This window comes from Podarcis erhardii (assembly GCF_964252035.2).
Source record: "Podarcis erhardii genome assembly, chromosome: Z".
In the NCBI taxonomy this organism is placed as follows: domain Eukaryota; kingdom Metazoa; phylum Chordata; class Lepidosauria; order Squamata; family Lacertidae; genus Podarcis; species Podarcis erhardii.
Genome location: NC_138504.1, coordinates 39,167,525 through 39,179,508, shown reverse-complemented (window position 1 = coordinate 39,179,508; position 11,984 = coordinate 39,167,525). Strand labels below are relative to the sequence as shown.

Here is an 11,984-nt window from a genome sequence, read left to right as displayed (position 1 = left end):
ACCCCAAGAACACCATTTGAAAATAAGTGGGTTAAAACCCCACATCAGATAACACAACCGTATAAAGTCCTCTGTTGTTCAGTGTCCCTTGTGAAAACATTTCAAGGCGTTTTGTTCTTTATACAAAGCCGTTGCCCAGTCTTCCTCTGAGTCCTTTTCCCGTTAAGCTCAAATTGCTTTTTTCAGAATGCCACGAAATATTTAATGATCTCTGTACTGCATAATATGCTGCAACCAGTGAGTTGATTTTTTAAATATATATAATGCCCCCACATCTGTTAATAAAAACAGTTGTGTTACTTTTACTGACATAATATGATTTATAGCCAGACTTGCAAGATTAATTTTTCTTTTGGTAAAAATTCAGCATGTCATTTTTCACCTCGGAATCATATTGTCATTAGACATAATCTTCCTATTGTAAGGAGAAAACCTGAACAAATAAACGGTTTGGCTAGCTGTTCTGCTGCTCTTTTCATCACTCTTTAATTCTTCTCTTCAGCAAATTTCTTAAATAAATGGGAAAAAAGCACAGTGTTAATCATCGCTAAGGGAAAGCGCCAGTGCTCAGGACGAGTCTTAATGTTGTCTCTATCTCTTACGAAATGGGAAAGCAGTGGCCCAGTCTGAAGATGTGTGGGAGCATGGGGGACCTCCAGTGCCATCTCAGCATATTGATGCGGACTATGACATCATGCTGACATCTCAGATAGAGCTTACCCAAATATTCCAGTGTGGAACCATAAAGGGTGCAACATAGGTTTGCATTCTGTGGCACTGCAACGTGTTTGGTTTTTATTTTTAATGGCTAGCTTATTATTCAACCACTGGGCCCTCAAGGTGCCTGATAACGTTTTTTATTCCACTGCCAGGAGTTGTTCCCTTTTTTACTGTGATTGCCAGTTTGCACTGCTACTCCCTCCACATTAACCCCTAGAGCTTCCACTTCCCACCCTGGGCAGTTGCTAATCTTGCTTTTCACCTTCCCGATCCTAATTTTTCATGCAAATCTAGGGTTGTGATTCGACATTATATTTCAAACCCTGAGCAAAACTCTTCTTGAAACAAATCTCACAGACAAGAAGAGCTGGCCATGGTAGATTTCACTGGGCATGTGAGGGAAATAGAAACCAAATGCCTTAAACCGCTGTGAAGGGGCCTCACTCTAGCTTGAATTGTCACCAATTCAGCTGGCTTTTAAATAGGAGTAGACAAAATCATGGGGGATAAGGCAGCCATCATGGCAAGCAGCCCCTGATTGAGTTCTGCCTCCACGGTAGAAGCACTATGCCTCTGAATCCCAAATGCTAGGAATCAGAAACAGGGAGAGTTCTGTTGCACTTGGGTCCTTTTGCAGGTTTCTCATTGAAACATCTGGTTGGCCACTGTGAGAACAGGATGCTGGAGTAGAAGGGACTTTGGCCTGAGCTGCAGAGAGGTCCTTCCCACGTAATGCTCCAGGCCCGACAGCTCCCCTCCCCTGAGATCAAGAGGTGGAGCAGGGCATGTTAGATCCCTCCTCCTCCTTAGGATTAAGGCCCATGAATTTGGGAGCATGACTGGGGAGGAGCACCTGCTGGAGTTTGCATAAATGGGATCAGTGTGTACTGCTCACCAGTGTGTGTATTTATTTTTTAAAGCACCAGCTAACTCAAAACGTTGAGGACAGGGAGAAGCTAGAAACTTCTCCCTGACATGCTAGTTCTCTTTATGCAGAGATGATGGTGGTTAAGTGAGATTATTTAAATACTTCCTCTATCTGCAGTCTACAGTAGTACAATCCAGCAACAAATATATAGAGCATGTTTTAGAAAGGTCTGATCATGCGCCATAGCAGCCTCCTTGCGCCCCCCACCCAACTTTATCTAATAGCTCTTCAGGGCCTCTGATTAAGACATCAAGACACAGTGATAAGTCAGGTGTGGGAAACCTTTGGCCGTTCACATGCTGCTGAACTACAATTTCCATCCCCCTGCTCATCAGTCATGCTTGCTGGGGCTGCTGGGAGTTTGTAGTTCAGCAATATCAGCCGGTGGGACAAGAGGAGTCAAAGGTTCCCCACATATGTTTTAAAATCTGAAAGGTTGTTGTCACATAGATGACGGAGCAAGATCCAAACCAGCAGATTCAAGTGACAAGAAAGAAGAGCTTTCTGATGGTACAAGCTGTTCAACAGCATAGCACAGGCTGCCATGGAAAGTAGTGGACTTTCCTTTGAGTAGAGCCTGGCTGGCCCCCCTGTTGAGGATGCATTTTTGGAGCAGGAGTGTCTGCATTGGGAAAAGGGGGGGGGGGCTTTGAGGCCTCTTCCAACTCCTATGATTTTACAGGGCAGGTGTGAGGACAACCTTTGGCCCTCCAGAGGTTGCTGGACTACAACTCCCATCATCTGCAGCAAGCACAGTCAGCGGCCAGGGTTGATGGAAGTTGCAGTTTGAAACCTCTGGAGGGACAAAGGTTCCTCACACTTTTGATAAGTGCATGTAATTTTCTATAGTGGTTTCAGGTGGTCAGGGTGCTTCATATGTGCTTCACTTGCAATCTATACAGCAGAGGTTGCCAAGGTGGTATGTTTTTCCACCAGCACAGCATGGCCAAGCCAACAGTTCAAGGATTATGGGAGCTGTAAGCCCAAAACACTTGGAGGGCACCATATTGACCATCCCTAGTGGACAATTAGCCTGAGGGGGTAAGTCATTGTTTGTATGTGAGTATTCCCACCCCTTCCATCCTGCAGGTGGGGCTGGAGGAAGCTGAAAGGCTTGCCTAAAAGCACCTGGTAATTTCACAGTTGAATCCAGCAAGGACTGGTTGTTCAATCACAGAGTCGCTATACTAGGAACATAGGAAGTTGACTTATACCAAGTCAGACTATTGGTCATTCTAGCTTAGTATTGCCTACATTGACTGGCCACAGCTCTCTCTGGGGTTTCAGGCAGGGAATCTTTTCCCAGCCTTACCTAGAGATGCTGAGGGATATAACCTGGGACCTTCTGCATCCAAAGCATGTACTCTACCACTATCTTCAGCCCTTCCCCACTTCTTACAGTCATTGAAGGAACATAGGAGGCTGTTTATGATCACTCTAACAGCTAGCTCACTATTGGCTTTACTGATCGCCAATAGCTCTCCAGGGTTTTAGACTCAGGTTTCTCTCCCAGCCCTGCCTGGAGAAGCCAGGAATTGAACCTGGGACTTCTGCATGCAAAGTGGATGCTCCACTGCTGAGTTACAGCTCTTTGCTGTTAACTACTGTTGTCAATTTGAATTGTTGTTTTTCTTTTTATAAAGCTCTCGCAACAGCAAATCTGTACATTTCCACCACCATGAATTGGACACAGATATAATTGGGTGTCTTGTCTTTTCTTCCTGTTGTCACTGCAAGCTTACATTCCATTTTGCAAAGCATTTATAATTCTCCTTTCCTTTACCTAAGCATCTACCACTTGTCTTGATATTTATTGGATTGTGGCGTGTGTGTGTGCGTGCGTGCGTGTGTGTGTGTGTTCCCCTCCCTAAAATATTATTTTGGAATGAAGCATGCTGAAAAAGAAAGAAAAGAGAAAAGGGCAGGAGCTCTCAAGAAGAAGAAGAACTTGAAAATAGCTTACACACACACACACAGGAACTTTCTATTATATTTATCTGTCTAGAGGCAATAAATCTGTTTTCTGCAGATTAAATTCCGACTTCTTCTTTAGAAAGCCTTGTTTTCTCGAACCTCTTTTCAGGCGGCACTTGGCACTAATCACACCTACGGAAACTTGTAATTTTCCTCAAGGAGGTGACATTGACAGAATTAAAAATGAAGGGCCCCCCCGAAAAGCCAGTTCATTACAAATTAGCAGTGGTCCTAGGAAAACAGTGGGCTGAGGCGTGTCAACCAGCGATAGGGGAAAGAAACCCAGCATTTGAAACTGTCAGAGCCCGGGAGCAAAGCTATCCTTGGAACAAATTAATCACATATTGTCAACGCAAAGTTGCATCAAATTAACACATCGGATTCCAGCATATTAATGTGAGAATGCTTTCACCTGATTATTACTGCAAGCCATTGCCACTCTCCGGCAGCAAAGATATAATTAAATTGCTAAATAGAAAGTGCATATAATATCTCTGCATGCATTTAGGGTGCAGGAGCTGAAAAGATCACAGCCCGGTAAGTGACAGATTCCATTTGTGGGGTGAAAAACTTTATTCCCTCCCCCACCCACCCTACTCTTTCCCCCTGTCCTCCCTCCCCCCAATTTACTTAGGAGTACTAGAGTATGAAATGAGAAAACTTAGTTATGTTATTCTCACACTCTTCTGTGCAACTTAGGTGAAATACAGGTTTAATTTAACTGATTTGCTACACTGAGTCTGTGAGTCTGTAATTGCCTTCCCCTATCTCTCTTTTTGCCATGGCAAACAAACTCGCACAGAAGACACAGGCTTGTCACAACAGAACAAAAAGCATTATACGAATATTGTCTCCAACATCCCTCCAAAAGCCCCAAGAGTGACTTCCCCGCTGGACTTGCTCCAGAGTACTTCCAGGGGATTCTCTGGTCCTTATTTCATGGTAAAGATCTTGAGTCCTAATGCTTCTGAGAGGATGTTGTTTGCACTCCCAGGCCTTGGAGTCTCTGCAGCACACTCTTTCTTCAAGGGAGTGAGAATTCAGACCAAACTGAATACTGGGTCTTATCAGACATCATCCTAAAAGCGTAAGAGGAGCCTTACTACTTAAGGAAAGGGCTCCAGCATCCCTCTTGTCCATAGCAGCTGGCTAGATGCTTCTGGGAAACCACAAGCAGAACAAGAAGAAAACAGTTGTCCTCCCCTACTTTTATTTTGCTTCCCTGTAACCGGTATTCACTGATGTCCTGCTTCTGCCATTCACACTCTTGTGTTTGTCACAGGAAATGTGGTGTGCTCATGGTTGACGCAGTTGCAACATTGACAACAGACCTACTTTCAGCTCAGGGGTAAATGCTCCTGTCCTGACTACTTTTTGGTGTACTCTGAATTGCAGCATCACAATTTGCCCCTCTCCTTTTCAATATGGAGCTTCTGTGACCAGTTCCCTCCTTTGCAGATTTCCCAGGGTGCGCTGATTAGATGTCATTTGCAAGTTGTGCATTAAAACCACATTTCATTGTCATAAACCAGCCCAAGTTAGGCATTGGTCTTCCCACGATGGCGTTACATCCACTCTCACTTGCGCAAAAGAGCTTCTGGATCCTCCTTCCCCAGAATCCCCCTCAAGAAAAAAAAGCTGTGCTATGGCATGAACTATCACCTGGAGATATGAAGTTGAAGTTTTTCTGCTTATCAGGTCCTGCTCTAGGACCACTGTCTTGTTTGAGGCTATGCCAGGCATGTGCTGCCACGCTTTGACTCCGCAGGACAGCTGTTTCAGTAGCATGCACAGCTTCAAGTGAGGCACTTGCTCCAAAGTGGGCTATAGGCGAACCAAGCAAGGCCTTTCAAGCTTCTGCCTCTAGTTCATCTCCTTTGTTGGACTACTGCAGGTTCTTAAAGGCCCAATGCTCTGACTTAAGAGGTGCTTCACTTTCACTCCATGTGGCTCCATCCCACATGGCATTAAATTCTCTCTGCCCTTGATTTGGCACTGTAAAGTGGGAGGCTCCTGTTTCCTTGGGGGTAAGCTGCTTGTGAAATTCTTGACTCTGGTGCTGTTCACTGGGCTGCTGCTTGGTAGCCTCTGGTTCAGCGAGCCCCTGGTGTGAAATATCCTCCAAATGGAGCCCCTGGTGGTCATGAGTGGACTTGCCCAGCAATGGCACTGGAGAGGGCTGGGGTGCCCAAATGACAGTGGCCACTAGCAGGACAACAGGCAAGGCATCTGTCCCAATGGGCAAATGCCCAAGTATGCCTGGTGCTGACACAGGGCTTGATTAGGAACATGGGAAGCTTCCTCAGGACCATTGGCCCATCTAGCCCAATATTGTCAACACTGACTGGCAGGGTTTCAAGCATGGTTCTCTCCCAACCCAGCCTGGAGATATCGGGGACTGAACTTTGAGCCTTTTCCACGCCATGCAGATGCTTGGCCACAGAGCTATGGCCCTTCCCCATAGCTTGTTGCTGATAACCATGACTTGATGTGTCATTTGTGAAATGCTTTTGTTCATTAAAAAAAAAATCCACCTAAGCTAGCAGCCATTCCCCATATTTTGTGGCAGTGAATTGTCTTTGTTAATTCTGTGTGATTGTTTGATTTTTTTGTCCTTAAGCTGTTGCCCATCTTCTCCATTGAGTAATTGCAGATTCATGTGAGACAACAATAATAATTTTTCTCTGTTTATTGGGTGTACTACTCAAACTTACTTTAATATTTTAGACATTCATTGAAGCAACAATAATGGTGATGATAATGATGATGATAATAATAATAATAATAACAACAACAACAACAATATCCCAGTCCATCTTGCACGATTCATACTTTAATAGATTTGTTCAGTTTCACATGTTGTTTTAAAATCCTGCAAACAATAAGCTGGCACTTCCTAAACATTTATTCCTAAACAGATAATTGGGGGGGGGCAGGGGGAGGGTTTGAATATTTGCCTGAAATATGCAAAATCGTAATGCTTACCACAAAGCATTATCAAAAACACTGAGGAGAAAGGGGAAGAAGGGTCCATTTCTAATGAGGTATAGAATATAATTTTAATGAATATGTGGTTTGGAATGGATACTGATGAGCTGGAGGGGGGGAGGAGAGGGGGAGTATTTCCAAAGCAGCGGTCATTTAATTAGAACATGTTTAATTAGAATAAAAAATTTAAAAATACAATTTTACGTGACAGTCTAGTTAATCTTCTGCTTGAATCATATTGCGTTTTATTCAATTTAATTGATTTTAAGCTTTGGTCTAATGTCATTATCCTTCACTTAATTATAAATTGTTCAAAATGAAAACATGTTTGTAAGTCAACATTCTAAATAGCCAAAGGAAAGGTTGAATTGTTTTATTAGCAAAACTATAAAATTCCTGACTTGTATAAAGAAAGAGAGAGAGCACACACCAAAATCTCCTAAGTGTATTTTGGTGCTTTAAAAAAGGAAAAAAGGCGAGAAGTGGTTTACAATCTAGCTTCATGCTCTTGTTTTAATTTCATAAATCATTATTGATTCTTTTAGATTGCTAAGCCGTCCTTTCTCCAAGGACTCTAGGTGATGGCATTGTTTTAAGATTTCAAAAAGTTTTTTAAAAATATCCAGGAAAGATAATGGATTTATCCCAGGGCATGAAATGCATGCTGAGATGAGATCTCTGCACAAAGAGCAGTTGCAGTGGACAGCAGACCCTCCTTCCCTGATGGGCTGGTGGACAATTTCCGATGGGCAATCCAGTGCAGGCTTCACCAACATGTTGCTAGCTGAGACTGATGGGAGTTGTGGTCCAAAACATCTGGAGCATGGCAAAGGATGATTTAGTGGCAGCTGGTTGCTGGGATTTTTGCAAACAAGGCTGGAATTAGATAACATTGTTCAGGTTCTGTGAGGCACTAGCAGGTAAGGGGAACCTGTGGCTATTGGTTCACCTCACCTCAAAAAGGAGATTGTAGAGTTTCAAAAAGGGCCAGAAAATGGCTGCCAAAAAAGAAGAATCGAAAAGAAAAGAAAAGAAAAGAAAAGAAAAGGGCAGCCAAAATGACCAAGGGATGTAGTGAAAGTTTATAGTTTAGAGAAAAGGTGGGTAAGAGGTGGCATGATAGAAGTTTATAAAATTATGCATTTCATGGATATTTTTCTCTCCTAACTCGTGGGCATCCAATGAAGCTGAATGTTGGAAGGATCAGGACAAGACAAAATAAAGTACTTTAAACAACACATAATTAAACAATGAAAGTCACTCCCAAGTTGCTCTATGAGGAGTGTGGTGGCATGGCTTTAACCAGATTTCTCACCCTGAAGGAGGCAGCCGGAGCTTCAACTTTATAGAGCCAGGTGGTCTCTGGGCGTCACCTGATTCTTGCTGAGCTGGAAGCTGCAGTGGTGCTCTCTAGCTATCAACTCTGAGGGTGCTGAAGCACCGCTAAGAACAGGCCAATGGCTCCTTCCGGTAGGAACAAGATGAGGAACCCATAGCCTTCCAGGTGGTGTTTGACTCCCATCGGCCCTATCTAGCATGGGCAGTGGTCAGGCATGGCAGGCAGTATACTCCCAACGACATGTGGAGGAGCTGCAGATTCTCCATCCCTGTTGTACTGCATCTTTGTCATACAAAAAGGTACCCTGGATCCTGGCTTTCAGGGTTGCCCATTCTTAGGCCCTCTATTGTTTCTACACTTATTTGCCTTTTCTCCAAGCTAAAAAAAGAATTGTAGGGGAAGAGAAGGCGGTTCTTCCTGGCTCACGGCTTGACATTCTTTCCACCAGCCATACACTGATTGTGGTGGTTTCCCTGCGGTGTGATTGCAGTGATGGTCGGTGGCTGCCATCGCGCCAGGTGCACATAGCAGGGAAGACAAAGGGAGCCAGCTGAGCCAGGAATTGCAACTCCCAGTATTCTGAAGCCAGCGAATTAACATAAGTTAGTGGGTCAGGCTGCTTGGATAGGCAAAGACCTCTGGCAGCTTAGGAGAAGCTTCCCAGTTTGTCCTTTTCAAACTCTTTAATAGTCTTCCCTCCCCCCCCCCACATTTATCATTACCATCGCGTCGCCACTTCCACTAGCTGAGGCTAGGTTTTTTAGAAGATAGCAAGATCATTTCTTTTGTTACCTGCATCTTCTCCTCCAGGATCAGGGACAATAATTAAAGGCGAACATCTTTGGCGAGCAGCTGGAGTCAAATTCCAGCTGACTGCAGCACCTGCGAAGACTATACCTCTCTGCCTGAGGGGGCCATGTGGTATGATGCCAGCTATGGCTGACGCGGCGACAGTGTGTGTGTGTATGTATGCGTGCATGCGCTCCAGAGAGCGCAAATTTGCCAGCGAGTTCAGGAGCGCTCTCCTGCCCTTCTGCAAAGCTTCAGATGGCAGCCCCGTGCCAAGGAAACGGGGGGAATGTCTGGCTTAGACTAATTAGAAGGATGATTTGTGAAACGCAGGCTATTTATTTAATTAATCACAGGCACAAAGCTATAAAGCCCATACTTTAAAAATCCCTGTTAGTTTGCCATGTGGTTAGGAGATTGGGGCACATTAAAAAGTGACATGGTGATGTATTAAAAAATGCTCCGGCAAAGGTTGGCAAATGTCCTCAAGGAACTTAAGCTGTCGGCTCTCTGCAAATAGCGTAACATTGGGATATGGAGCCCATTTTGCAACATAGGGTATGTGAGAGCACATCTATCTTTCTTGTTTTTTAACAGCATCTGTTTGTTAAAGGATCACATGTCAGGTTTCTAAGCATGTTTGGGTTGTTCTAATTTATAAAGAGGAGGGCTTTTGGTTGTCACATTTCATTGCTGGGTTTGTTTGCTTCCTTCCTTGCTTGCTTAATGAAATCATAGTCTCCAACAAGGGAGTGAAATGTGAATAAATTCTCCTAAACCAGACTATCCTTTTCTGTTTTACTGAGTGCAGAGTATGGTTACCCCATTTAACTAACCACATAAACTACTGTGGTCTGGAAAGCCTGCATGGTGCAGTAGTGTCAGAGTAAGACCTAAGAACATAAGAAGAGCCCTGCTGGATCAGGCAATGGCCTGTCTAGTCCAGCCTCCTGTTATCTCAGTGGCCAACCAGATGCTCATGAGAAACCAGCAAGCAGGACCTGAGCACAAGAGCAGTCTCCCCTCCGGAAGGTCTCCAGCAGCTGGCATTCAGAAGCATTGCTGTCTCAATTTGTGGTGGTTGAGCAAAGCCATCATGGCTAGTAGCCATCAATAGACCTCTCCTTCATTAATTTGTCTAGTGCTTTTCTAAAAGAGTGGGAGACCAGGGTTCAAAACTGCACTCGGCCTAGAAGCTTACTGGGTGACCTTGGGTTAGTCACTTTCTCTCAGCCTAATGGCTCTCACAGGGTTGTGATGATAAAATGAGGATGGAGAGAGCTACATCTGTTATTTTGAGCTTGGGATATATTATATATTATAGCTTGGGATATTTTATATACACACACACACATACACACACACACACAGAGATGCCCCTTGGTTGTCTAACACCTTGCAAACTTTTTGGGTCCCGAACGCCGCAAACCTGAAGGTGAGTGTTCCGGTTTGCGAACGTTCTTTGGAACCCAAACTTCCAAGGCGGCTTACAGACATCCACTTTACATAATGTTGCATCAGAAACCATTGATATGTTGGGCATGAGTAAGAAATACAACATTGTGTGGGGCCACAATTGGCCTTCATTCACAATTTTTTAGAATTAACGAAGAACCACCTTCTCTGTGAATCTGCTTATCTGCTGAGGTCATCACTGTTTGCCTTGTTTCTGGGAGCTAGGTATGTGTTACCCTAGACAGGACCTCCCCAGTGCTGGCCCTCTTAACTGTGAACCTCAAGAGACATTGACCTGGCACCAACACCAGTGCCCTCTAGACTTTAGGCCCCCAATTCCCTTGGATAGCAATTATTGACATGCACACTAATTAGCAGGAGTGCTTAGCTCTGCTACTTTATGGGGTTAGATTTCTGGCCTCTCAGTTCTTTATGCTTGCTGCATTGTATGTTGTTCCTAAAGTGATTTGTTCAGCTGCACTGATGGACCAGATTTAAAAACCTCCCTCTTTCATGTCTGTCTCGCCTGTTGTCAAGGCGGTTTAAGAAAGCAGAAATGTAATAAAAACTGTGTGTCCAATAAAAATGTTCTGTGATAGGTAAACAGATATAAAATTACAGTGGATGTCTGAGATTTGATGAATTCTGGCATGTGCATATGAACGCTGACAGTCTGAGACAAATTTTTGGAGTGCTGGCATTGACTGGTGTATGTTCCTGCTTGTCGTGTACACACACTAGTGAATGCTAACAATCTCATTTTGTTGGCTATCAACATTCACTGATATAGCTCTTGAGTTTTTGGACATTCGTTCTGCAGTGTGACTAGAATGAATGGATGTGTTTGTTTGTTTGTTTGTTTGTTTGTGTGTGTGTGTGTGTGTGTGTTTGCGCATGCTTGTTTATATTCCATGTTGTATATAGTTCTTCTATGATTGCTTAGGTTCACTAAATTCCTGGCTGTTTTGATATATTCCCTTTGCTGTCCCCCCCCCCCCCTTGTTTGAGGTGCGTGAAGCTTGCTTAAAAGGACATCCAGTTTGTGGAGATTTGGGGGGAGTGCTGTAAGTCTGCTTTATGTGGTATAATAATTAACTGGAACATTAGGATGAGGGTTTGGTGTGTATGTGAAGGGAAATCTAGGAATAAAACATGAGTATGTTAATGCAGCCTGGGGCTGATGCTGGAGTCATCATTGCAATGCAGATAAAGCATCCCTCATAACTGCTGTTGCCTATTGGAGCTTCCGAAACATCTGGGCCTCTAATTGAAAAATAGTGTGGGGTGGTAGGAAGGGGGGGGGGGGGAGTGAATGAGAAAGAGAAATGCCACTAAGTGAAGGCAACAATTTAGAATACCAAAATGCAAGGGGGTGTCTGTATTTACATTGTATTTAAATATTCATACTGTGTTATGCTTTGCATAAGAGGAAATTACTGGGTTAAATTTTTATGAGCAGTGACAGCGCAAATGAGATAAATTAAGTGAGAAAGTTAATGGGATTTTACTACAACGGCGAGATAAATGGGTGATCCATTGAATGAAGCATTGTTTCAACACGCTATTCTGGGTTGAACTTGGTGACATGGTCCAGCAGCACTAGGCAGCTTTGCCCTTTGGGCATGATGGCTTTCAGACCATATATGGTGGCTTAGACATGTGTTGTAATAACTACTAAGAGGCAGAAAGAAAGAAAGAAAGAAAGAAAGAAAGAAAGAAAGAAAGAAAGAAAGAAATGTTCCTCTGATGAGAGGAGGCTGTCTGTTGCAACTCTGCATGCTTCTCACTATT

General features: G+C 43.8%; 1 protein-coding gene and 1 long non-coding RNA gene across 11 annotated transcripts in view; one reads left to right on the top strand and one right to left on the bottom strand.

Moving 5' to 3' along the window:
• MAPKAP1 (MAPK associated protein 1) overlaps positions 1 to 11,984 on the top strand; it is a 181,912-nt gene that overhangs the window by 48,263 nt on the left and 121,665 nt on the right. The window lies entirely within an intron of this gene.
• LOC309333303 lies at positions 462 to 1,347 on the bottom strand. Its single transcript, XR_014152458.1, has 2 exons — positions 603 to 1,347; positions 462 to 509 (listed from the first exon to the last, which is right to left on the bottom strand). It is a non-coding gene; the product is annotated as an uncharacterized lncRNA (long non-coding RNA).